The sequence below is a fragment of the Periplaneta americana genome, chromosome 16, assembly GCF_040183065.1.
Source record: "Periplaneta americana isolate PAMFEO1 chromosome 16, P.americana_PAMFEO1_priV1, whole genome shotgun sequence".
NCBI lineage: Eukaryota > Metazoa > Arthropoda > Insecta > Blattodea > Blattidae > Periplaneta > Periplaneta americana.
The window spans coordinates 93,000,100-93,028,037 of record NC_091132.1 but is presented as its reverse complement, the minus strand read 5'-3'; the positions used below and the strand labels follow the sequence as shown (position 1 = coordinate 93,028,037).

Below are 27,938 nucleotides of genomic sequence, written 5' to 3'. Positions count from 1 at the left end.
AGATTTCTACTAACAAATTACAAAATATTAATATATGATATAAGCCTTGTGCTAAAAAGAGCATTGACTGGATACAAAAACTGATGTTGGGTAATTCATTTGTAAAAATCTTCACGTAAATTATCGGATCTTAGTAGATTTGCAAAAAAGTGTAGTAACAATAAATGTTTAATTTATATTATATCACTGTTGATTATCTGCATATTTTTCTGTTATTGGAATTCGCCCTACTCTCATTAGAAAACGCTAAGCACTATTATACTACGTGTATCATCTCAGGGAAATGGAGTGAACCTCAACATGAGATTATGGGAGTTCCAATCCTGGTTACCATCACGTATCATCGTTGGTAAGTGCCATTCTATTATGTCTGTTTTGTTGCAGAGTATTGTACTGGACATTAGTTGACAAATGACTAAGAAATCTTCATTTAGTGTGATTTATTTTGTTGTATGCTTTGAGAACTTTTGTTTCACAGACAAGTAAGTCACCTTCGTTAACATAATTGAGAATTTTTTTAAAATATGAAGTCATTTAATGTAAAAAGCATAGCGTTCAAGACTCAGTTTCGCTGTGTACTCACGAAAAAAAAAACGTTCAATGCACAATCATCAAACAGAGACGTTTAATATGACTATTACACTTTTACTACGTCACACTACTTTTGACCAATATAACGGTAGGAAAGGACGTCTTTCAACCAATCATGGCTGCTTATCGCACAAATTTATCGCGTCCCTAGCATTTGTTTAATTTTATCGCGTCCCTAGCATTTGTTTATTTTTATCACTACCCTAGCATTTGTTTCTTTGATTGCCAACATTTCAAACTGCACTGGTCTGGACGTCAAAAAACAGAAAATTACAAATCACTCCAGTCGATGCACAGCACTTTCAAATATGACTCGCATTGGCATTCAAGAACAAGAATTAATAAAGATCACTGGTCATATATGAAGAGCACCATTCGGAAATCCTGAATAAGTTGAGGGATACACCATGTATATCAACGAGTTCACTTCTTTTACGCACACGTCCAATATAACATCAACTGAACGACCAACCACTAAAATATTAAAGTTTGAAAATTGCACTTTCAATAATTGTTTCTTTTAAAATTATTCATGTTTATTTTTTATTTCATCATCGTTAATTAAAACGTTTCTTGTTTATTTAATCATCCCTAATTAAAACTTTTCTAACACTTGTTTATATTATTTACGTTATGTTTGCTATAGCTTCTGTTATATGATATTATGGATAGTCACGTATCATAGATTGTTTAATACTAAGATTTATTGAAAATCATCTGTCAAGTGCCGTTGATTACTGGGATCCGGATGATTGAAGTGGAATGCAACTGTTTTAATAAAAATGAAACTGAATCAACAAAGCCTTCTTGACTAGTAACCGTCCACAGAGTTCAATGAAGATTCCATAGTTGGCAGAACTGATAACAAGAAAACATAATCATAAAACACTACTGCCATCTAGGGTAATGTTGAGATGGTACAATAATACATTTGAAAACAGTTGTATTTTCGTAAGCCAGTTAATATTTTATTGTATTGGAGTACTTCGTTACTTCTATTCTTTATATACTTTCGTCTAATCGTGTAATAGTGAATTAAATCCCACTCGAGTTTTGATTTTCTGTAGATAAATCAAAACCTCTAGCGAGATTACTGCTGATAAAAATATAGAGCCATTTTCAACATACAACCGCCCTTATTAATGGGATAGAAACGCCATACTCAAATAACTGAAAAAAAAACCATCCCTAATTTTACTTTCTTCACCTATCATATAAGACACACATAGGCCTAAATTAATTAATTAATTTACTTTACATTACTATAATAAAATCGTCCACCTCTGTGGAGTAACAGTTAGCATATCTGACCGTGAAACGAGCGGGTCCGGTTTCATATCCTGGTTTGAAAAGTTACATGGTTGAGGTTCTTTTCCGGTGTTTTTCCTCAACCCATTAAGAGAAAATGTTGAGTGAATTTAGGCGCTGAGCCCTACGCTCATTTCACTGCATTAACACTTTCATTCCACTCAGAGGTTAGATAACTCTCTCAGTTAATAAAGCGTCGTAAAATAAACTAATACATGAAATAAGGAAATTGACTTTCGTTTTCTGGACTGCACACAAAGACATTTCTTACAATCCGAAATGAAATGTGACTACATCTATAAATTTTGTAATTCAAGAGATATCTTGAACAAATTTTCCAAATTGCCACTGTAATCACTTCTAATATTTGCTGTTTCTATAAAAGGGGTACATTAACATGGTGGAAAAAAAATACATTCACTTGCACATAACATTTCCAATAGCCGACTTTGTATGGTTTCACTAATATGCCAAGAAACATATTCTGTAGCAATAATATATTTTGACAGAATATTTACAATATATTCCAAGGAAAAGGAAAATGCAATCTCTTATATCTGTGTATTCCATATGTTAATTTATATTTCACAAAGTACATGATTTAAACTTAAAAAAACTTGCTTGAAAAAGTTTTCGATTAGAACAAACATAATGTAAATTATATTTAAATAACATTACCAAGAAAAACTATATATATATATATATATATATATATATATATATATACATATACATATATATCATGAGGCCTATATTTATCACATGAACTTAAGTAAGAAGAAATTTCACGAAAGATATCGAAATTCTGTGTTTTTATAAAGATGAATATTTAATATAATTGATTTTATTTCATGTGGGTATTTCCTTCACTGATTGATAAATCGACTCTTATATTGAATTTGAACCAAATCTGTTCAATATAATACCTTTAAAAAAATTTCTTCATACAGAAAAACAGCACTACCAAAACCATTATTTCAGCTTGAGGGACAAACAAAAAAGTGTATCCCTTAACTATTTGAAATGTACTTTTATGCCTCATAATATTTCCTTTTTATAATTTATAACATAATGAAAAATTATAAATTTGCTCCTGCGCCCAAAATCTAATTTATACCTCTCCAGTCCACAACCTGTGACTCCAGTAAAGTGAATTATCTCGACTACCTTTATCTTCAAAACTACACTCGTACATGAAAGTTACAAGCGAGTGATATTATTATTATTATTATTATTATTATTATTATTATTATTATTATTATTATTATTCAGGATAACAGGCAGGGTTTGGAATTGAACGGGCTACATCAGCTTCTTGTCTATGCAGATGACGTGAATATGTTAGGAGAAAATACACAAACGGTTAGGGAAAACACGGAAATTTTACTTGAAGCAAGTAAAGCGATCGGTTTGGAAGTAAATCCCGAAAAGACAAAGTATATGATTATGTCTCGTGACCAGAATATTGTACGAAATGGAAATATATATATTGGAGATTTATCCTTCGAAGAGGTGGAAAAATTCAAATATCTTGGAGCAACACTAACAAATATAAATGACACTCGGGAGGAAATTAAACGCAGAATAAATATGGGAAATGCGTGTTATTATTCGGTTGAGAAGCTCTTATCATCCAGTCTGCTGTCCAAAAATCTGAAAGTTAGAATTTATAAGGCAGTTATATTACCGGTTCTTCTATATGGCTGTGAAACTTGGACTCTCACTCTGAGAGAGGAACATGGGTTAAGGGTGTTTGAGAATAAGGTGCTTAGGAAAATATTTGGGGCTAAGCGGGATGAAGTTACAGGAGAATGGAGAAAGTTACACAACACAGAACTGCACGCATTGTATTCTTCACCTGACATAATTAGGAACTTGAAATCCAGACGTTTGAGATGGGCAGGGCATGTAGCACGTATGGGCGAATCCAGAAATGCATATAGAGTGTTAGTTGGGAGACCGGAGGGAAAAAGACCTTTAGGGAGGCCGAGACGTAGATGGGAGGATAATATTAAAATGGATTTGAGGGAGGTGGGGTATGATGATAGAGACTGGCTTAATCTTGCACAGGATAGGGACCGATGGCGGGCTTATGTGAGGGCGGCAATGAACCTTCGGGTTTCTTAAAAGCCATTTGTAAGTAAGTAAGTATTATTAGTATTATTATTACAGCAGAAATATGTAAATAAAGTAGAACTAGAACTCCAGAAACAGAAATAAATTTGAGCAAGTTGTCTATTGTCTCTTCCTTTTTGACCTAGTATAATGGAGATCCAACTATGCTCGCATGTTGAGGGACATTTCATTATGAGTTAATTAACATGCATAATTCACTTAAGAAATCTTATGTTAAACTGCTAGAATAACGAAGGGTTTCCAAAATAATATTTTATGCAGAAAACTATATAGGAAAAGAAAAAGGCAACCCGGATGATGTAAATAAATAACTTGCAACGGAGCATTATACAGGGTAATTCACGAGGATTTACGGTCCTTTACGGAGCTTGTTTCCGAGGATATTCTGAGCAAAATAGTCATATAAACATGGGTCTTATTCTCAACATTTACAGAGTTACATTTCGTTATTGGAACGCATTGCTGTGAACGCGTGATCTTGGTCAGCGTGCAGTCAGCAGCCAGCGCGAGTGCTACGGAAATCAGAGATAGCTGTATGCAGTTACGTAGCGCGACGAGTGCCGTTCACAAGCGTGCGACCAAGTGTACTCAAGCGGACGGCGACATTTTTTTTTTATTAATGTGTTGTAAACTCTCCAAGACTTTAAATTAGGATGCAAAATTGAACTGCAAATAATGAAGTCGGTGGAAGTGGTATTTTTGTGTTAAGTGCGTAAGAATAATGCAATTTTCTAGTTAAAAATAGAAAAAGATGTCTCTACGAAGCAACTAAGGAGATCACAGCACATTTTTGGCTTCATAGTACTTGCCAATTACAGAAATGATACCTCTGAATGGTTCATTCTCTATTTGTATTATTCTTTTACCTTCAAACTAAAGAAAAAACATATTTTACAAACAATTTTAAATTAGTGTAACTCTGAAAATATTGAGAATAGGAACTATATTTATATGACATTTTTTGCTCAAAATGTCTTCAGAAATAAGCTCCGTAAAAGACGGTAAACCATCGTGAATCACCCTGCATAATAGGAGACTATCCCGTATTTCTCCAAGATGCTGGACTAACGGATATGAAAACTCCGCCAAATATCCGAATAGCAATTAATAACATAAACTGTAAAGCAGTGGTTTCCAAGAGCCACGGATCCGATGCACCGAGCGTGAAATCCTGTTGACGACTGGTTTTTGTAACAGAGCGTCACTGCGTCGTTTTTTAGTTAAGATATCTGACAACATGAATATAACAGTTATTTATTTGTTAACATTAGGCAGATATAGAGGAAATTCTAATAATAATGTAACTACATAACCTAAATAAATGCATTTCCCATTTTCAACATTGAATTTTTAAATAGTAACATTTTTTACCTTTATTACGCTTTGTTTTATTCATATTAGCCATTAAATTATGGTATTACTATTTTAATCCAGTTATTTACTGTAGAAACAGTAACAATAAGTAGGCCTACATTTCATTGTTTAGGCCTGTAAGTAACATGTTATGTTAATTATGTTAAAATAAACTTGTAGAAATTCAAAGAGTTAAGTTATTATTAAATAAATTCGCATAAATGGTATCGGATTGTCTAATCTAACATAAAAAACAATTAAGAAGCAATGTGACATTTTCAAAATTGACATTAATACTAATTATTTTATTTTAAATTAATCATCACTTTTACTACTACTACTACTACTACTACTACTGCTGCTGCTGCTGCTGCTGCTGCTGCTGCTACTGATAATGATAACAATACATTAGGGTTTATTTAACGACGCTCGCAACTGCATAGGTTGCCGGCCTGACGGAATTTTGTCTCGTAGGAGTTCTTTTACATGACAATAAATCTAGTGACATGAGCCTGTTACTTTAAAAAACATTTAAATATCATCGACCTGAGCCTGGATCGAACCCGCAACCTCGAGCATAGAAGGCCAGCGCTATACCGACTACGCTACCCAGGGCGTATCATCACTATTTATGACTACTTTAGGAAATATATTTTTTTCAGTTTTGCACTAAATTAAAAAGCCAGGATAATCAAAATATATAATAAATAAGTAATAAAACACGAATTATTAAGTTACAGTAAACTTACTATGTTTTCCCAATCATCTGCCACAAATTACCTTTTACTGTCTTGTTTTAATAATTTATTATTCGAGAAATTATATAATAAGGAATGATTCTGTACTAAATAGATCAATTTTTCACCCATATCGTTGTTGAACTCAGATGCCATTTTTCTAACAATCCAGCCGTCAGATGCAGGAACAGTTGCCGGCTATTCAAGCGGTCCGTGAAGCAATCTTGTGCAGACTGACTATACGCAGCGGTGTAATTTCAAGCAGCTAGCCTGCCAAAAATCAATTTTCACACCCTATCTTTAATGCTAAATTCTTATATAGACGTGTTCATAACACTCCAAAGTATAGTATCCAAGTGTAGACAGATACTTACATCTGGTATGGGACCCTCATAACAGAGCGAAAGTTGCATTTCTCCGATAAGATCATTTACGCTGCAGAGGCAGGCGTGCAGTTTGTGTTTGAATGATGCAAAGTGGTGAAGTTAGTACAGTATTTTTTTCTAATATAATAAGAAAGTTTGTACTTACATATAAGCTAATTTTCGTGACAAAAATTATTATCTTATTTCCTAGAACAAGTGTCTGTATAAACATGTTTAAAGAGTTTGAGTTTTACCTTATTATGTCAATTCGAGTTGACTTTTAAAAGGTTTAGCCCTCTATCACCGCGATAAAATTTTGTAGATATATTCATTATAATCTTCTGAATACGACGTTGTGATTTTTTTCTGCAAACAGGTCCATACAGAGTAGCTATTAATTATTTGAGACACCATGCGCTCTGTAATCCGGAGAGCTGTTTTCCAGATGTGGAACAAGAGCGAAAGAGAAGTGAAATTCTCAAATATAATTGAACATTTTGGCCTCAAACATTACTCTGAAGACATTTTACAGTCAATAAAAAAAGAATTAAATATCTATGCTCGAAAATTCGATTACGGTGCGAAAAATACAGCATAAATGAGAAAATGTTCTTAAAATATAATGCGCTATGTTTGAACCAAGATGCAATAAAATTTATAATACTTTGCCTTCTACTACAAAAAATTCCAATTTAGTCTGCCAGTACAAGCATTCAAGGACGTCCAAGTAAACTTTTCGGAGAACTGAGCGAAAGATCAAAACGAAAAAAAAATAGTCCACTTTCTAAAGAAAGATCGCCAGAAGAAAAGCTTTCTGCTGCCCATATGAGTTTCAGAACTTCTAGGAAAACAGATGCGCCCAATAATGTAGGAGAGCTTTTTTTCACTTGCATCACTTCAACGTGCGACAAAATGGAGAAAAGAACGTGAAAATTGATTTTGCAAGAACGACCAACAATTCTCACCTAATAAGAATCTCGCTTAGATTACTGATTTACAGTTCACCTCTAATCAATATAAAGAATTAAGGGAAATGCAAAATCTTGTAACAGTTAATTTAGATCCACCGTTTTATTTATTGCGAAACATTGAAGATAAGATAGGTTCAGACAGCAAAAGGGGACTACCTTGTTGACATGATAAAACAAAGCAGTCGCAATAAAAACGATACAAATACCGCAAGAATATTTTTCATGGAGGTTTCCACTTTCCCATATATTACGGGAATAGATGGAAATATAATAAGTCGTTTACACACATAATATCAGAAACTTTTGTCTAGCGGTTTTGCAAACTGATGAACGTATGCAAGGGAGACAAGGGAATAGGACAAATAGTATTATATGTCTACAACCCTTCACAAACTCTTGGCTCATGGACAGAAGGTCACAGGACACTATTATACTTACTGGCAAACTGTCTGAGGAAGCCCAAGAAACGAGGAACTAGTACTATACAGAGTGAATCATTATTACGTGTAAATACTTCGTGGGTGTAATGTAGAGGTGAAACTAAGACTAAAACGTTCTATACAACTTTTCCTCAAAACCTTTAATTCCAGAGTTAACGCCATTTTGCGTGGAACTTGCATTCCCAAATAAAGAAAGGATAACACACCAAATGTAAACTAATTATCACTTTCGTACAGTGCATTTCGACTTCAGTACAAAAACAACCAAAGTAACTAAACCCATATCCTCTGCAGTCCACTTACGTATGTTTTGTGAATTAAAACCAAACACAGTAAAAAATGTAACAGAGCCAGTTCAACTCATTACGAACAATTCCACAGGCATGTTCAATTCGCTGTTGTAGTACTTCTACGTTACGTATAGCAGAGGCATACACTAACGACTTCAGGCGGCCCCGAAGGTAGTAGTCCAGAGGGTTCATGTCCGGTGATCTGGCTGGCCAAGAAGTTGGCCCTGCGCGGCCTATCCATTGATCTGGATACGCAGCATTGATATACGCCCTTACATTGCGGCAGTAAGGCGCAGGAGCACCATTGTGCATAAACCATAAGTTCACTCGCGTTGCAATAGGGATATCATGTAGCAGACCATGCAATTCGCGTTCCAAGAATGCGCGATAGATTTCCTCATTCATTCGCGGATGTAGAATTCGAGGTCCGAGTAACTGATCCCACACAATACGACACCAAATGTGTGGGAGAACAGTAATGCTTATGCAGTTACTACGACGTAGGTGGCATCTACTGGAAGTCTGGAATTAAAGGTTTTGAGAAAAAGTTGAATAGAATGTTTTAGCCTTAGTTTCATCTCTACAATACACACACGAAGTTTTTACACGTAATAATGAATCACTCTGTATATTATACTTTTCAGAGAAGTCATCGCAAGAAAAACATAAAGAAAGACACAAATACCGACCATTTACTCAGACTACTTATTTCTTTGCACCCTTACATCACCAGCTTAAAGAAATTAAGAAGAGAAAATTGCGGTCGATTTTAATAACGTAGTAGTGCTGCAGTTGTCTCCGAGCCTCTATTATTCGGTGCTGCCGAAGGAGAGACTGACAGCGAGGATACAGATTCTGATGGGATGCATCTGACGTCTGAACGAGTAAGATACGTAGCAATATTCCTTCGTCTAACGCTTTCAATTTTAAGAGCATTCCAATTATGAACATTAATTTATTTTTTCACTCAAATCGATTTTTTTTACAATATTACTAATTTTATTTTCAGTAAAAATAGTTGCTATTTTAATTCTCATTATTAAAAACTTATCTACTTCAATAATACATACCAAGTTTTATGAAAATTGAGCAATTAGTTTTCGAGAAATGATTTTTGGCCGGCTAGACTCACTAAATTACACACTGTGGCGGCGTGAACTTTTATAAACTGTCATGGCGTATTGTCCATGAGAGATCCGTCCCCGCATTACCTGGCGGGACATGCGTGGCTCTTGGAAACCACCGCTTAAGACTTACTGTACATACAGATCAGAGAGTATCCATATTACTCTCACACTTTCCAACTGATATTAAGAGCATTTATATTGGAAACTGCATTGGAATGTTGAGGTCAGAACAAACTATAATATTGTAGCCTATAAAGAGGAAAGAGAAAACAGGACAGAAATAACCCCGCACCATTTTAATAGAAGTAACTGTTCTACAAAACCACAAACTGGAAATGCAAACAAAATTATCAGAGTTGTGAAATAAACGTTGAAAATGAGTACACTGACGCTCACATAATAATTCTGTCTGTGGCTTGGATTGTACCACACACACTGACAATCGTGTAAAATGAGTGGAGTAATTATACACATGTTTTCACATTACGCATATTAAATAGCCTACACAGAAACTAAAGTAAACATTTTAAATTAAGATTTGCTTCACTTATAAAGTTAAAACATTCCCTCTCCAAATTTATCTAACAAATGAAACAGGGAAAGCTGCATTGCTGCATTAGTTGACAGAACGCTGACTGTAGATTCGGCTTCGAATCCAGGCGATAGTCGAATTGTATCGATGGTGGACAAAGCCAAGGTTGTTAATGTTTTTCTCTGGATTCTTTCGGACTTTCTGCTCAATTCAACCAATAATTTACACAACCCCCTTTCATTAATAAATCTGTTTCGAAAAACGTGTACCTACCTGTGTTTGTTCTGTATTGGATCGGCCATAGGCCGTGGTGTTCTTCGTGTTTTTTTCAAGATAAGTAGATGGCAGCTGTGATGGGCTCTAGATGACTCAGATATCGGCATTTGGTAAATGGGGGTCTGAGTCATCTGGTGGGAACTTGACGACTCGGATGGACCTATGAGGAAGGAAAAACCGCAGTATGTAGGCCTATGGTATTCGGATTGTTGGAGGGAGAGGAATGCACGGTTGTGCCGTTTAATGGAACTGGCTTAGGCTCAGTATTATAAATCTAAAGACTAACTTAAACCTAAGTTAAACCTAAGATAGAGTTTAATTCAACGCGCCGTATTACACAGCCTCAGTTATTAAGTTAAACTATAGTGGAACACATTTAGATTACTGATAGGAAGGAAAAAAAAAAAGATAATCGCTGGTGTTTGATTATATTATTGCTGTTAAAATGGCCCACGATTGTGAAGAATTTTCAGTAACAAACATTTTTGTTCTTAGATAACAGAGAGAATATTATATAAAAAACCTATAGAGGGCCAATACCGCCTATTTCAGTATGCTTGTCAGACGTAAACTCAAAGAGTTTCTTAATGCAGGCTACCAACGTTATACTCCTAAACACATTGCAGCCTGAGTAAACCATGCATGGCCATCCACGACCACTCATATAGAATCAGCTAATAATATTAGTGTGCGTATTTTATAAGTTGTGTAGAATGTTTATAAAACAGAATTCAGTCAAATAACACAATTATTTTTATAAGTATAGTAATATTAAGTAATATATTATAAGTGCGTTTTCCCTCAGGTCTCCCAACTAACACTCTATATGCATTTCTAGCTTCGCTCATATGTGCTACATGCCCTACCAATCTCCACATCTGGATTTAATGTTCCTAATTATGTCAGGTGAAGAATGCAGTGCGTACAGTTCTGCGTTGTGTAGCTTTCTCCATTCTCCTGCAACTTCATCCCTCTTAGCCCCAAATATTTTTCTATCATCCCTATTCTCAAACACCCTTAATCAATCTCAAAGTGAGAGTCAACGTTTCACAAGCATACAGTACAACCAGTAATATAACTGTTTTATAAATTCTAACTTTCAGATTGCCAGAGAATTAGTCCCATTCCGAGATTTATTATATGGATTCGTAACAAGCTGAAAAAGACCTTTGGGGATACGGAGACGTAGATGGAAGGAGAATATTAAAATGGATTTCAGAGAGGTGGGATATGATGATATAGAGTGGATTAATCTTGCACAGGATAAGGATCGATGTTGGGCTTATGTGAGGGCGGCAATGAACCTGCGGGTTCCTTAAAAGCCATTTATAAGTATGTTGTAAGTTTTGTTAGAGTGTTTATAAAATAGACCCCAGTATTTCATAGTAAATCTTATCAGGAGACTGTCTGCCACATGCAGTACAATGAGCAATAGGCTTGCAGTATGTCTATGAACACCTCCGAAATCTTCCATAGTTTTCAGTAAGCCTATAGGTACCAACCACCAGTGGAAATAAGCGCGGCGCAAGTAGTAACTGATGCAGAGGTTCAACAGAATGTTTTGAAAAATATAAAGGAAATTGTTTATCTTTTCAAATAATCTTTAAATTCAAACCCTAATACACATACTTTTTGCACTTTATCTTTTTGTAGCATGTTGTATCCGAGTTTCAGTTTTTCGAAACTAAGATAAGAATATAAAGCCTAATTCTGAAGTTTAGAGCTGCCTGCTTCAAAAGCCTGAATCTATTTTAAAACTCATGTTCATTTATATTTCAAAGTGGTGTACTCTGTTTAGAAAAATTCTTGGTCGCCTTGATCGTTGAGTAATACTTATCACTTCTTCGTAATCAATAATAATTTCATGGAAAACTTCTACAATATTCATATTTAGCGGGAACCGCCATTTTGCATTGTCGAGCCTTGAACTACCGATAAAATTAAACTGTAGTTAAACTCAAGATTGACTGGTCGTTTAGGTTTATAATACGAAGCAGAACGGAAAACTTGAGTTTTAAGCTGAACTTAAGATATAAAATGGTGTTTACAGTACCAGATCTTAGCTGAGTAGATTAATGACACGCAACTCAATGCCTAACGTGTGCACAAAAGCCTGCTTGGGTTCCAGTGCATGGAAATGATCCTTAACTGCGCGGGAGTGGCCAGTTACAGTAACATAAACCTATAGTATTATAAGACTATTTACCACTGCCACAGCACTCTTTCATCAAGATTGTTGCTCGGGAAACAAGGGAGCTGGAAACGCTCTCTACAAGCTGGCATGTGGCATGTAGGTGTTCCGTAGTTTTACGCATATATCGCTATACAACATGGAATTTGTCCTTTTTATATAATAAGTACGTGTATTCTATGTATTTTATGGTCGCAAAAAAGAATCTGCAGTTAGGTTTGCCCAGCACGTACTGTTTCTCCGAAATAAAAGTTATTTAATGTTAATGATATGTTGCACTACTTTCACCTTATAGGATGCAACATGTCACTGAAAGTACACTTTCTTGACAGCCATCTGGACTTCTTTCAAAAAAAAAAAAAAACCTTGGTGCTGTAAGCGATGAATATGGGGAGAGGTTTCATCGAGAAATATCTAACTTCGAAAAGCGCTTCAGTGGAAGGTGGAATGCAAGTATGCTGGCTGAATATTTAGAGAGATTTAGAAGCTGTCTACAAACGTAAAAGATCAAAAAATACATTTTAATTTGTGAATTTTGGCCAAACGAAGGTTGCTTTATGTACTAGTATAATAAATTTGTGTAAATAAGTGAAGTGCGTGTACCATAAAAGTGGTAGGGGAGTAGTAGGTACAGTGAGACACAAAATATTAAGATATATGTATGCAAGTGATTATTCAAGTATTTTTAAAATCAAGTGCTATGGAAAGAGACATTAAAACACGGAGTATAATAATACGTAAACAATGATGTTAATAGATAAAGGACATAATATACAATACGTGTTTGTAAAAAAAAATGCAAATGTCTCACTGTTCCCATCCAGGAGGCTACAGTGAGACACCACAGTGTCTATTAACGGACATTGAAATAATTTAAGGTAATTCGGGGGAAGACGCCAGTTGGGGGAAGACGCAACTTTGTTTGCAGTTCTTTTATGTGTCAGCAGTGGTCAGCGCGGACCTTCTAGTTTGAAGAGTGTTGACGGGGTGGACACGTAGCGTGTGTATTTGTTTTAGTTTATCCCTTTTCATCGCCGTTATTTTGAATCTTGTGAGCATATAGTCCGGTGACTACATACTTTATAATATTCCGTTGCTTATATTTAAGCTTCATAGACTGATATTTCATTTTAAATGGAGGCATGCAGCTACGGCAACTACCTTGCGGCAGTAGGCAAGTAAGTGTGAGTGGCGTCTTCCCCTTGTAACTGGGAGAAGACGCAACATGGTTAAGAAATACATTATTTAACCCTTAAATTATGTTGTGGAAATATTTTTTTATAATATTTTACATTATGTTATTTTACAGATTCTGATTACAGGTCAGGATAACATTTAATTCGAGCTGCTGAAGATGTAAAGTATGGACGAAAAACGTTATAGGCTGCAGTGAGGATGTACTGTATGGTATTCCATACAGAACTCTGAAGAGACGGATGGAATATTCAAACCTTACTAAAGGTTCAACAGGTCCTTCCACTAGCGGAGCATGTGGCAGTAGACCTACATCAACAGTTGCTCCCATCATAACGGATAATGGAATTTCGACTCTGAAAACAGTCAGCCCTATTCCTCAAGTAAGAAAACCTAAACCTTGTGGACGTAAAAACCAAACAGCGGAGGTCGTAACTACAGCACAGAGAAGAGAAACTATGTGGGAAAAGGCCACAAATAAAAAGAAACCATCCCAACCAAGGAAGGAAAAGAGATGTGGAAGTTCATCTTCTTCCTCTGGTGATTAGTCACGATGACAGTGACAATAGTTTTGATGAGGATGATGATGATGATTTTGTATTGTTCGTAATCGACACTTTTACGTTAAGAAAAATCCCAAGTGTGACTGGATTCAGTGCATCGCATGCAAGAAATGGTTACACGAAGATTGCAGTGGTGATAATTTGCACTGTATGAAATGTAGTGCAGGTTCGCACCAACATTCAGAATTGTGTGCTAATTAATGAATTTTTGCAAAATAATCATGAAACAAATTTGTAAATTAATTTCATAGATGTTTCTCCATAGTTGTAATAAAATATATATAGCCTAATATTCCAATGTTTATTTTATTTATGCCATTTACTGTGTTGTTGCATCTTACCCCATACCAAGTGGCATCTTCCCCGTATATATGGGGGAAGATGCCACCCTGGCACGAATTCTTTTAACATGAAAAATTGTTAATAATATACGTGCTTGGAAAGGAACCAATTATTACACAGAGCCAACTATAATTGAAAAATACGATAGAGTTGTTTTTCTTGCCTTATCACTTCAGGTTTGAGTTCTATAGCCTAGAAATGCCTTAGGTGTGTCGTCTTCCCCCGAATTACCTTACATTTATTTCAAAAGAAAACAAACATTTGCTGTCTCTTCATCTTGACATGTTCTGTAGGCTTATTTAGAATCATTCTGATGTCTGACTTCGAAACCATTGAAACATCTGGAACATTTGAAACAGTAAATTTTCCATGATAATTTCAAACTTTTGCGAAAAAATGAAATGAATTTTTGGTGATAACAAAGCTTATAATTATAAGAATTTAATGAAATTCTTTATTACTTTTTAACATTTTCTTAAATTTTGTGAATAATTTTTATTTATGAAACCATTAAAATGTAATGTATCCATTATTTCCTAAATTGGTTACTAGTATGGTCATTTTTAAAGTTAGTTACTGGTAAATATAATATAATTAAAGTTTGTTTTTGCAAATCATTGGTACATGGGGACAGAGACAGTCTCAGTATACCCTTCAATGGCATGTCTCACTGTTCCTTTTACGCATAGTTAATTTAAAAATGACGCCATCACTTCAAAATTAAAACAAGATAGACGAAACTTTGCCAAACATAATCTCAAATACCATAGTATTAGGTAACAAAACATTCATATTTAAATCTCATTTGTATATGCAATATAACCTTCATTAAATACAAGCCAAAATTTTACTTCTAGAGTGAAAAATTACGAATTATTTTTTCATCACTCACCTTTATAACTAGAATCAAATCGAGTATGAAAATACTGTTACTTTACTCATGCAACATACAACTCCACTGTTACCAACATCTCAACATCAAAATTTACCCTCTAATAAAAAATGTCTCACTGTTCTCCCTGTCTTACTGTACCTACTTCTCCCCGATGTGATAGAGTATTTTTGTTTTCAGAAATGAACTCGGAACCTCTCATTTAGTTAAAATTACGCTACATAGTTTCATCTGAAGGACAGAAACAAAGTTTAAATTATTACTCAGAACTAAACATACATTGAGACGTAAGATCTGTATTGCTTGACGTCATTTATACACGAAAAATCATTAGTGCAATCATTAGAGATGATTTTCATTAAACTACAATTTGTTCGGAAGTACTTGAGCTATGACTTGGTTGCGCAGTGGGCCATAGCACGTTGCAATGGGAGGAACAAGAAATGTCAGTTTTGTCTCAGTTGCGAATCAGTTACGATCATATTTCATTCACAATTTAAGATTAAATAGCAGTAAAATATTATAACATTTTATTATTTAACTAGGCATACTGTGCGTTGCGTTGTGCTGCATTTGTTACTAGAAAATATATTCAGGTTTTAGTTTTATTATTAATAAAAGAATAAATCGTTTATGTTTCGTGGACAAAAGTAAATTAAAATGTAGTATAAAATTAGCACATTATGTGGACTAAATAAAGTTTAAGTAGGGCAATAGATTACCGTGGCTCACTCAAATACGTAGTTAAGCAATAAAAATTTCTCGACATTATATCAAATTTTCTTTGCGTAAGGATCTGTTTAATCCTAACGTACTTCGCATTTGTACTCAGCTCTCGATTCACTCTGGACTTATCTTAATGATATACCTACACTATATCCATGTAGAAGAACTACACTTTCCAATGGTGAAAGAATTATTCAAATCGCTTAAGTATCTTCTGAGATTACTTATATAAGTGTATAAACACACAGTCTCTCTTTACATATTAATTTTGATAAACATTTAAATACATACATTACAATGACATCCATATAACAATGGTGTTATTTGAACATATTCCGTTTGTTGTGCAAGGCCATCTTAAATAAACGCAGAATCATTTGTTTTCATTTCATTATACTGTTCTGATTGAGGCGGTACTGATCTAAAAGCATTGTTACTTTAAAACTCATATATCTCATTCAATTTCAGCCCTACCAAACATTTTTCCCCACAATAAAATTTGTCGGAAGCATTTTTAGAGAAACTTTTGTAATGTAATATTTTTTCTAAAAAATCAATAATAATTGAAATTTATTGACTTCAGGGCACTTTTAAGCTCCCTTTTAAAGGAAATAGTTTGAATGGCACATAGCCTAAATTTTAAATGGAGTCCAGCGTAATTTATATACCAATTTTCATATAAATCGGTTTGGCCAGTATAGCGTGAAAAGGTAACAAACATACAGACAGACAAAAATGTCAAAATTCGATTTTTGGTCTCAGGAGAGCTAAGTATATAATTGTATTTACACCGATTATTAATACAAAAGCGAAAATCACCATAAAAATTTAGGTTACAGTTTTATTACCAGTATAGATGAACAGGGTCCCAGTAAAAACAAAAACATTTAAATACGTTGTTCTAATGTGCTTCATAGAGAAGAGAGGAAACTAATTTTTAAGGTAATAATGTAATTTCAGACTGCAGTAGCATGTTTTCATATCATATAGTACGATATTATAATCGAACTCACCCTTTACGAAAGGAGCGTTACCTAAGGCAAGTTAGCAGATGCCAGCTCTCTTCTTTTGAGTCAGTCATAGTTCAAGCCTAATTCGTGCAACTTTAACCCTACGACTTCAGATAAATTTAATGTCATTTGTGGAAGAATAAAATTTTACAGGATTTTCAAACTAATTTACTCACAGTTATTATGTGAATGAAATATGTCCAGTAGTACCTATAGAAGAAGACGAATACCAAAAGAAGAAGTTGTACATGAAGACAGAGGGACTGCAGGAATGAAACACATATTTCGGCAATAGCAATGCCGAAAACGTATATCCGCAGATAAAACTCGAAAAACAATAATATTCTTTGAATGAAGTAAAATTAAAGAGAAGCTTCAATTTCTTCACCTAAAATACAGAAATAAAGAATCTTGGACACGTAACACAATATTTGTACTCTTCATATTTCTAGCAATTGACGTGGGATCAAGTGGTAACAGTGTGTCAACTTGAATACATATCTTAGTTAAAAATTTATGAAGTCTTGTATTAAATGAGACTAATAATAATAATAATAATAATAATAATAATAATAATAATTTATCATTATTCACTATAGAAATGTTCACTTTTTGCTGAGTGAATTTCAGCAGACTGTACTGAAAATTTATGAGGACATTGATTTTTGTAATCGAACTACATAATTTACTTCGACGTGACCAAACGGAGAGGAAATGTAGCGGCAAACAACTGCAGCGTCCCGGACAGAAAAGGGAGAGGTGACATGCAAACCCATACCCTCATTGTTCTCGATCACTAGCGAATCGAGGAGTAAATTTGCTATTCCACCCGCTACACAGGCGTTGATGTTGTATTCTTCTAAAAGCTATGTTGTGAAAATAACATTTTTATTGAAAGCTTCGGCGACAACTATTGCTAGGCAGGAATTCATGGAAGTAATTATACCCATATATTTTATATCTAATAATACTCAATGTACAGAGTAATGGAAGCCATGGTGTCAGGTAATATTTTTAATTGGTAATTTTACGACGCTTTATCATCTGCTGCGGTTATCTAGCGTCTGAGTGAGATGAAGGTGATAATTAGAGCCCGGATGTTTAGGCATTTATTTTGTTAAAATAGGCAGGCATAAAGGCATTAAAATAGTAAAAATAGACAGTGAAATAGGCATTTATTTCTCATAGAAACAGACAAAAATAGACAAATACTTATTAAACAATCCCATACGGTACTCATTTTCCTTGGTTACATGTCATAACATAACAAAATAGTTTTTTAAGTTGTCAACTGTCATAGTGAGCCGCCTGTCAGACAGAACGTTTTTCATGCTGGAAAAGGAGCTTTCTACTTCTACTGAAATGATTGGAGCAAACTTAAAACAACTTATTTCAGAAGGATTGTCTTTATTTTCTTTCAGAGATCAGGAAAAACCGACTGTGTATTGTCTCAAAAAGAGGGGTATGGGAAGGGATTAGAGACTTCAAATTACGCGTGACGTGCGTGCAAGCGACAACAGTAACGGGACCTGGAGACTTGCTTTTAGTACTTCCCTCATCCCCTTTATTTCGCAAGTAAACCCCAGAGTGACCTGAGCACTGAGAGTTATACTGTTCAAACAACTTTGTTAAGTGACATAAAAGATGGAATCGGTAGGGGAGAAAAGTTTACGACTTCTTGGAAACATATGTATTGCTGGAGAATAAGATTCTCAGCAAATATATATGTGTGAGGTGAATTTATATTTTTAATTAGTACAACCGTTCTTTTTTGTTTTTTTATATAATTTATGTGCGGTTTATTTTAAATGCATTAAAAATATAGAAAATGTAAAATAACGACGTAAAAAAGGCTTATCCTTAAAACTGGCAACGGGAGCTAAAATAGGAAAACATTAAAAATAAAAATTGGGCCTTTCGTCCCCAAATGTGTGGAAAAGTGTTTATCTCTGATAGGTCTTTCATACATACATTCAGTTTAAAAAAGGCATTTTGACTAACATCCGGGCTCTAGTGATAACACTAGCGAAATGAATCCAGGATCTGACGCCGAAAGTTCATTTGTTGTCATAGGGTTGACGGAAAACTCAACCACATAACTTGTCCCAACCAAAATTTGAAGACGGGCCCGCTAGCTTCACGTGGTGTCCGTTATTCCACACGGTGGACTGGGAATTACTTTTAAGAGTTATGTAATACAGCAGTGGTCGTCAGCACTCGCTGAAATGTGCAAAGGGTAAGCGGTGCCGTCCCGTGTGCACCGTCGTGCAGCAGGAAGAGGTAGAGAGCGTACCCGCTAGCAGATACGAGTGCACCATGGTGCACTATGTTTTCCGCGGGTAAGAGACGCTAGCCCCAGGGTGCTCTGCCCTGAGGTGCGCTGTAATAAAGGATCCAGCAAAAAGATCTGACGTTTTTTGAAATAAGACAACACAGCTGTATATTAATGTAAGTTGGTTTTCATTCTTTTATCGAAAAGAGACATTATTGTCATTTACTGATGAAAAAGAACAAAATTATGTTTTGAAAATTAAAACCTGCAAATGACATACTTTTTTTGTAATGCACTCCTGGAGCACTGTCTTCTCTACATGTCTCTGGCGTGTGGGCGGTCCTTGGCCTTCTTTTTGACTTAAGTTGTGATACTGAAGAAGTCAATCTAATATTGTTTACCCACAATAAAATTGTGTTACGGCTGGGAACTCGTCCATGTCGAAATGTTGTTGGAACTACTGGATCATTTGTTTTGAAAAAACATCTCCACGGCAAACGCTCGATGTGATGCGCTCCACGGATCCATTGCAACTGAAATGGCTTCAATAATGGCGCTCATTCTCTATCCTTCCACAGCTTTGCGACTGTCTTAGCCACAGTTACTTCCAACGTAAAAAAGTCGGATCTTTTCAGGCGGAACTGTATTTATTGGATAAACATAGCCTACTTTTTAAAAAGCAAATTGTGGAACGAAAGTAGCCTATTGCTAATACATTGACGGTTACATGTATTTTCAGCATCTCGATACCGATAATGTAGTGAATTCTTATTGTAATAATGTTTTATAAGCTTAAATCTCCAAAATTCTTCTCAGAATGTTATTAGTAAGCATAATTAGAATTTACTGTCAATAAAGTCGAGGTAAAGTTATAAGAAATAAAATAAATGTCATGATCCTTCGAACTAAAGTACTTTTGGGAGTCCAATGACCTTTCGAATAAAATTTATAACTCATACACTTCAGAAGAAATATATAGAGAGAGACAAACTGAGAATGATTAAATCTTATAAAATGTCACCACCAATAATAATTGAATGGAATATTTGTAAAACCTCACATATCCTTAGATATAATTTTTTAGAAAACTGAAAAATAATTATTTACGGCTTAGTGTACTTTCTCATCTTTTTAGGGTGAAAATTTTCATTTGAATTGCAATATTTATAGATATTTTAAAGCAACCTTTAATTTTGTTGTATTTGAGAACGTCAAGATGCACTGACGTTCGTGGACATGTGTTGATTCTCAAACAAGTGAAATACTTACTGTAAAATTATAATAGTTTCTATTTATTTTGTATGTAAGCTAAAGAGAGTAGAAGCTATTTAAGTACATATTCAGTACAAAATGTATTTTGTCCTTGAAATTACAAAATGAAAAGTAAAATATTCTACAATGTTCGAATGTGAAAACACTGATATCTTATTGAAGTCACACACTATAGCTCCTCAGATGCGTCATCTCTCGTTACGACTAGGCCAGGAAAATATATCTTCATAAAATATATAGATGCCATCCTCTTGATGAAAATAAGGTGGACACGTGTATTTTCTCCTACAGAGACGTGGAAATACGTACATTAACATCAGAAACACAAACTCATTTTGGCTAAAATGGACTTGTGCTGTTTCTCAAATTATGAATTCAGTTATTACAAACGCAATCATGAACTTGTAAGATCGGGCATCGATGGCTCGTTCTCTCTCTGTATTTATTTACGTTTTTCCAATCCAATTTCTGTCGATCTTAGCATCATGATTTAGTTTTATAAGAATAAAACTAATCTGTTTCGTACATAGGTCTGAATCTGTCTGTTCAATCGTTCTTTCTAGCCCAAGAATTAATTCCGCATGAATGTTAAACCTTATTGGTACAATTTCTCGAATCTCTTTCTTAACTTTTAATCTTTGATACGGTTTTGCTCGGAATTGCATTTCTAATGTACTATATAAGCTAGGCTACTTGTAAATTTACAAACTCTATAATTACTACAACAGGCTGTAACAATTACGATAAACACACGATTTAACTTCACATAATGCTGGGTAACTTTCGGTGCTGGACCCCGGAATCATTTCACCGGCATTATCACCTTCATCTCATTCAGACGCTAAATAACCTAAGCTGTTGATAAAGCGTCGTAAAATAACCTAGTAAAAAAAAACTTCACATATACAGTAGAAATGGACCATATGAAGAGACAAAGAGGAATGCAGAAAATTGGAAAGATTGGAGAAAGCTGAGTTTGCATTGAAAGACCTGCCCCTGGGAAGAACACTAAATGAATAAATTAATATACAGTATAACCTTAATCAACATTGCAAAATATAGGGTTATTCAAAAGTAAGTTACATTTTGACGTCGGTATAACATTTTTAATTATCAAGATACACACGAAACATGAACACACTTTTACTCATAAAGATATGGGGGTTATTGGATTCAGTTAAAATATTGAATATGTCCACTACTTTGTTCTTCAACAAGCAACAATTTTTGTTCTATGTTGTGAACAACATTTCCTAATACATTTGGTGGAATATCTCCAATTTTTTTTTTTTCGAAATTGCGTATTTCAGTTCGTCGGTAGTCGTAGGATTAGGCCTAGTTAAAAAACTCCATCTTTTAAATACCTCCACAGCCTAAAATATACTAGATTGAAATCAGAGGAACGCGCTGGCCAGGTGGACCAATTCTTAAATTATAAATAATTGATTAAATGGCGATCTTACTCGTGTTAATTACGTAAGCATGTGCGGCTTACAGCTGTTTCGGTGTTACTTAACACCATCCTCAGAGCCTACTAGATCTCGGCGCTATCTCAACTTCGCTGCCTGTTGTGTCGGTGCGTTCGTGTGATGAAGAGTTGTGTAAAATAGTGTGTGTGTGTTCTAAAATTGTTCACACGAACACACAACAGGCAGCGAAGTTAAGATAGCGCCGAGATCTAGTAGGCTCTGAGGATGGTGTTAAGTAACACCGAAACAGCTGTAAGCCGCACATGCTTACGTAATTAACACGAGTAAGATCGCCATTTAATCAATTATTTATATTCAAGTGTTAAAAGTAGTGTACGAAAGTTTCAACATGGATCTTAAATTATGTTTTCTTCAGAATTTTCGTATTCCGTTTGTTAAACTTCTTTTACATTCATACCAGTAATAACATTGAACAATACTAATTCGATCTTGTGAAGTCAAAACCATTTTAAAACACAATCGATAATAGTGACGAAAAAATTCAATAAGAAATAAATTTACTTTTGACACATTATAAACAAAACCTGTTACCATGTTAACAAAAAAAATGAGTGTGATAAATGAACAAATCCCCTTTTTTGATACATACCAATGCGTTAGCATTCTGTGTACATGATAATTTTGAAAATGGTATATATATTTGAGAATGTAACTTACTTTTGAACAACCCTATACAACAAAGAGGCAGATATTTTTATAAAAATATTTGAACACCGACATTTATTGCAAACCGAAAAGAATACGCCATAATAAAAACTTAGATTGTGTGATTACTAACCATTTAAGAATGCTACGAGGCAAGATTTAAAACAAAGTCCACCTCTGACAAGGTGTGCATGTAATTTTTAGTATTGCTATTTAAAATCTTGCCCTGAAACTGGGTCATACAAGTTCACGCATCTGAAAGTAGATGTGCTACACATTGCGTGATTCATTCACATTACGCGAGCAACAAGTGAACTTTGCTGAAACAAGCTGTTTGAGATAGTATCATGCATCTTAGTTAAGAATATGCGGACGCTGCAGAAGAAGAATTTTCTCTTTATGCACAACCCAGGCTTGTACTTGCGATAACTGAAGTGTTAACATCTCACTGCTCGTTGTAATACCATCATGTAGCTCATAAAGTAACTATGTGTTGCACAATAAATATATCCTATTCATGCTCTCCACAATGATCACCAAACTTTCAAGTGGATGCACTTAACGTGAATATTATTTAGACTTTGCGAAGGCAATGGATTTTGAAGGGCGACACAAATCGTATTTCGTGTGAAAGAGGGAGTCCTATAGCATAGATTTACGGATTATATATATATATATATATATATATATATATATATATATATATATATATGCTTAATCAGCAGTCCGAAAACTGGATAGAATCTCATAAGTGATACCAATAAGGTATCATTCATGAGACAACTAAGTCAGGAGATAATGGGGCAACTTTGGAAAAATCCTGACATTAAAGAAGAATTCCAGGAGAAAACCATGTCATCGGTGAATCCTTAATTATGGCGACCAAACATACACATGAATCTGCAGAAGACTTCGATGTTCCAGTAAGACAAGCAGAGGAAGATATCATGTCATAAAAGGACACATTCCTTATCACTGTAGGTTTTACGCATCTTGCAACAACTCAGTTACTTTATAGCCTAGGTTGCGAGAAAAATTCTCATTTATATTAAATTTACTTGAATTATTTATTATTCAAAAGAAACAATCGCTCGAAAAACAATGTCCGTTTTACGAAATGCACACTAAGACATATTTTATAATTTGAAAAAAAAAAAAACAAACAAACAAAAACAACCATAGTCCAAAAACATAAATTTTCAGGAGAAACAAGGAACTATCTGGCATGGGTATTGATGACACTTCAAGTAAGAATTTCATCATGCCATTTATTTGAGCTGTTATAGATACCTGGGAAAACTGAAGTACATTTATAATTTAAATTGTACATAAGTTTTCTGCCCATGACCAGGTCTTTCAATGGTAACCCAGCATTCTTCTTCAGTTTTTCCTAATTTCTGTCTTCCTCCTAATATCCGCAAATAATCTACTGCCCGTGTCTCACTTCCTGAGCTGTTTCTTTGCGGGGCGAGATGTAGAGGGGGAGAGTGGAAGGTCCTGGGTACCGCATGTGCCTCTATCCTACGTTCAACACATCGGCCTTTTCAGGATTGCTGTCGTCAGTTATGGAGCAAGATCAGCCATCGATAAGCGAATGTATAGGCTGTCCCCTCACAAAACAAATTATGTCCTACTCATCAATTCTTGTAATTAAACACTAATACCAGTGGTAGACTATAGTCTCTAGTCAAGATTATCGACCTAATCGGGATCACGGTTGTCATGTGTACATAAATCCGTAAACTCTTTCCTCTATGGCAGTTTTTCTCAGACTTTTTTCACAGCGAAACCCCTTTTAATCTAAAGTGTGACTGCGGAATCCTTGTAATATTTTATTAGTATTTAAAATTAACAGACAAGTAAAAGCTAGTATTTCAATAATTCTGTTCAGTGGAACGAATGTATTTGCTTTTTAAGCCTGCAATTTGGTTTTATGGCGGAAAGTTGAAGTCTCATTTCTACTGTACTTCTACATTTTGTCTTTTCGGTACTTTGTTTTAGGGAACACATACGCAGAGAATCCAGTGATGAAAGTGATAAGTATTATGGGTATTTTCCATTTTAGATGTTCATTAAACATATTATTATTATTATTATTATTACGCAGATTATTGGAATATTATTATTACGCATATTCTTGGAATAATAATAATAATAATAATAATAATAATAATAATTATTATTATTATTATTATTATTATTATCATCATAATCATCTTCCTCATCATCATTGGTGGTTACATGTTATTATTGATTCTTATTTTCGTAACATTTATATTATATTTTTATAGTATCCATTAAGTATAAAATAGCCACCGGAGCAGCCAGTCGGAGCTAGCCTATCGATCCATAGTTGCGCTTGGGCGCGGGTTCAATTCCCGCTTGGGCTCATTACCTGGTTGGATTTTTTCCGAGGTTTCCCTCAACCGTAAGGCGAATGTCAGATAATTTTTGGCGAATCCCAGCCTCATCTAGCCAAATACAATTTCACTATCATCAATCCCATCGATGCATAATAACCTAGAAGTTGATACAATGTCGTTAAATAACCAAGTAAAAAAAATTAAAATAAAATTTAAAATCATATAAGACTCACGGAACCCCGGAACATACTTTGAGAAATGCTGCTCTATGATAATTCAGCAGTTGTCCAGACTGAACGAAGACTGGTCTAGTGTGTACATATACATTTTAGGAAATTTCCATCAGAGATATTAGCGGTAGTGGCAACCACGATTAGTGTTTCCAGTATTATAACCAGTAAAGACCCCTGCAATGGCATAGGATAATGTTTTCAGCACATGTAATATTCTGCCGTGCCGCACGCTGCAACTGCCGTGACGGTTCTAGCAGCCCCTATAAGGCGTGGTTATAAGCACTAGGGAATTCTCGGCTCAGGACGTGAGACACGGGCAGTATAAATCATAATGTCGTCTATCTTCTGGTATCTTCTTCTGCCCCGAACTCTTCTCCCGTTCAACATTCCTACCAGTGCATCCTTCAGTAGGCAGTTTCTTCTTCTCAGTCAGTGACTCAACCAATTCATTTTTCTGTTTCTGATCAGTTTCAGCATCATTCTTTCTTCACCCACTCTTTCCAACACAACTTAATTTCTTATCCTGTCTGTCCCCTTCAAACGCTCCATTCTTCTCCATATCCACATTTATAAAATGCTTCTATCCGTTTGTTTTCATTTCGTCGTACTATCCATGTTTCTGCCCCATACAATGCCACACTCCATAGAAAGCACTTCACTAGTCTCTTCTTCAGAACTTTATCCAGATGTCCGCAGAAGATGCTCCTTTTTCTATTAAAAGCTTCCTTTGCCATTGCTATCCTCGTTTTGACTTCCTGGCTGCACCTCATGTTATTGCTTATAGTATATCCCAAGTATTTGAAGCTGTTCACTTTCTCTACTGCCTCATTTAGAATTCGTAAGTTTACCTTCTTTATTTTTCTTGGGACAACCATGGTCTTCGTCTTATTTGCATTTATCTTCATCCCATACCGCTCACAGCTGTCATTTAGCACAAGTAGCATATTTCTTATAATATCGTCTCCTCTTCTGCTAACAACGTCATATCATTAGCAAATAATATGCACTTTATTCTTCTTTCTCCTACTTTTAATCCTTCTATGTTCTGAAAACAGTTCTTCACCAAATCCTTCAAGTAGATGTTGAACAGTTTAGATCAGGTATGCTGAAAATTGTAAAAGCTCCGATTACACGGGTGATGCTGCACTGCATAACACACACAGTGTACGGACTGGACTCCGCAACTACATTGCAGCACCGCCTGTGGCATCGCTCTCATACTCTTACAAATACGGATAATAAACTGAATTTGAAAAAGGAAAGAATATACACTGTAATATTCAGTTATTACATTATTTATTATATTTAATATAGTTATGATATTATTATATCATAGAAAATGTTATTTTCATATTCCACCATACATTGCGGTCTGTTCAACATGTGGATTCTTTTCTGCAAGTAATCGGAAATCTATTTCCAACGAATTTACTCAATGCGCAGCTGACTCAGAAGATGTTCATCTGTTAATCCGGATCTATGTTTGGATTTAGCAACTTTCATTCTCTAAAATAATTTTCGCACTCATATGTCGAGGCGAAGGTAGCTCACATAGTGGCAGCGAATAAGCTCATCTTGGATATTTGTTTTGTTCATTTTTTAATACTTCTATACTTGTCAAGTCATATTCCCTCCATTTACTTCTGAATTCTACGTTACTTTGTAAATCAATTAACTCGTCCTGGAACTGCACTCTCACGGATTGTACTAAATTTACTATGAAAGGATTAACAAAAAGATTAATATCACTCTCCATACGTCTAAAATCACTAAATCTATGTTCTGTGAATTCAAATTTGAGTTGTTCCAGTACAGAGATATAATTAACTATATTTTGTTCAGGCACCATACATCTCTTTACAAGTTCACCATCCGTGAAGGGTTTTAGTGCCTTAGCTAATTCCGAACACACGACATAACTTGCTCCGAAATATAGACTCTAAATTCTTCGACTCTCTTCAATGTTTGACCTTTCATTAAGTGCTTTCATTTCTTGAAACTGTAGTGCTTCTGAAAAATTATTTTATCATAACATGTATTTCTGTTGGAATAAAATCACAATAATAATAATAATAATAATAATAATAGACCTAACAATAGTAATAACAACACTACTACTATTACTACTACTACTACTACTACTACTAGTACTAATAATAATAATAATAATAATAATAATAATAATCATAATCATAATAATAATAATAATGTTGGTATATGAATACATATTACAGAAAACAGCTTCCCTATCACTTCGACATGTTCTGAATTGCAGAGCGTAATGTCATTTTATGTTGCTCAGTAGCAGTATTCCTGACAGTACCTTACAACATAGTAAACACTTTATCGAACGCAAAACAATTAATAGTCTCTCTCCCACACAGTACGGAATGATAGTTTGCTACAGAAGGTTTTGATTGCCATTGTCCCGCACTGTTCGTACGTTACTAAGTACTTGAACTGCCTTCCGCAGTCATCCGTCGAGCTTCGAACGAGGAACAGCACGCTCTGAATTCGAAGGTTGTGATTACAGAACGTAATCGGGAGTCAGAGAATGAGCATACCTAGTTAGATGATAAAGGGCATCCTTGTCATACTCCTCTCCCTATTTCACTTCTT

The 27,938-nt window shown here is 34.8% G+C and overlaps 1 protein-coding gene across 3 annotated transcripts in view; it reads left to right on the top strand.

The window, feature by feature from the left end:
* Positions 1 to 223: 223 nt before the first annotated feature.
* The window catches only part of LOC138690943 (pyrokinin-1 receptor-like), a 310,043-nt gene continuing 282,328 nt past the window's right edge, over positions 224 to 27,938 (top strand). For all 3 annotated transcript variants that reach the window (XM_069812527.1, XM_069812525.1, XM_069812526.1), the window contains exon 1: positions 224 to 349. The gene's annotated coding sequence lies outside the window, so the exon portion shown is untranslated. The remainder of the gene's footprint in view (positions 350 to 27,938) is intronic.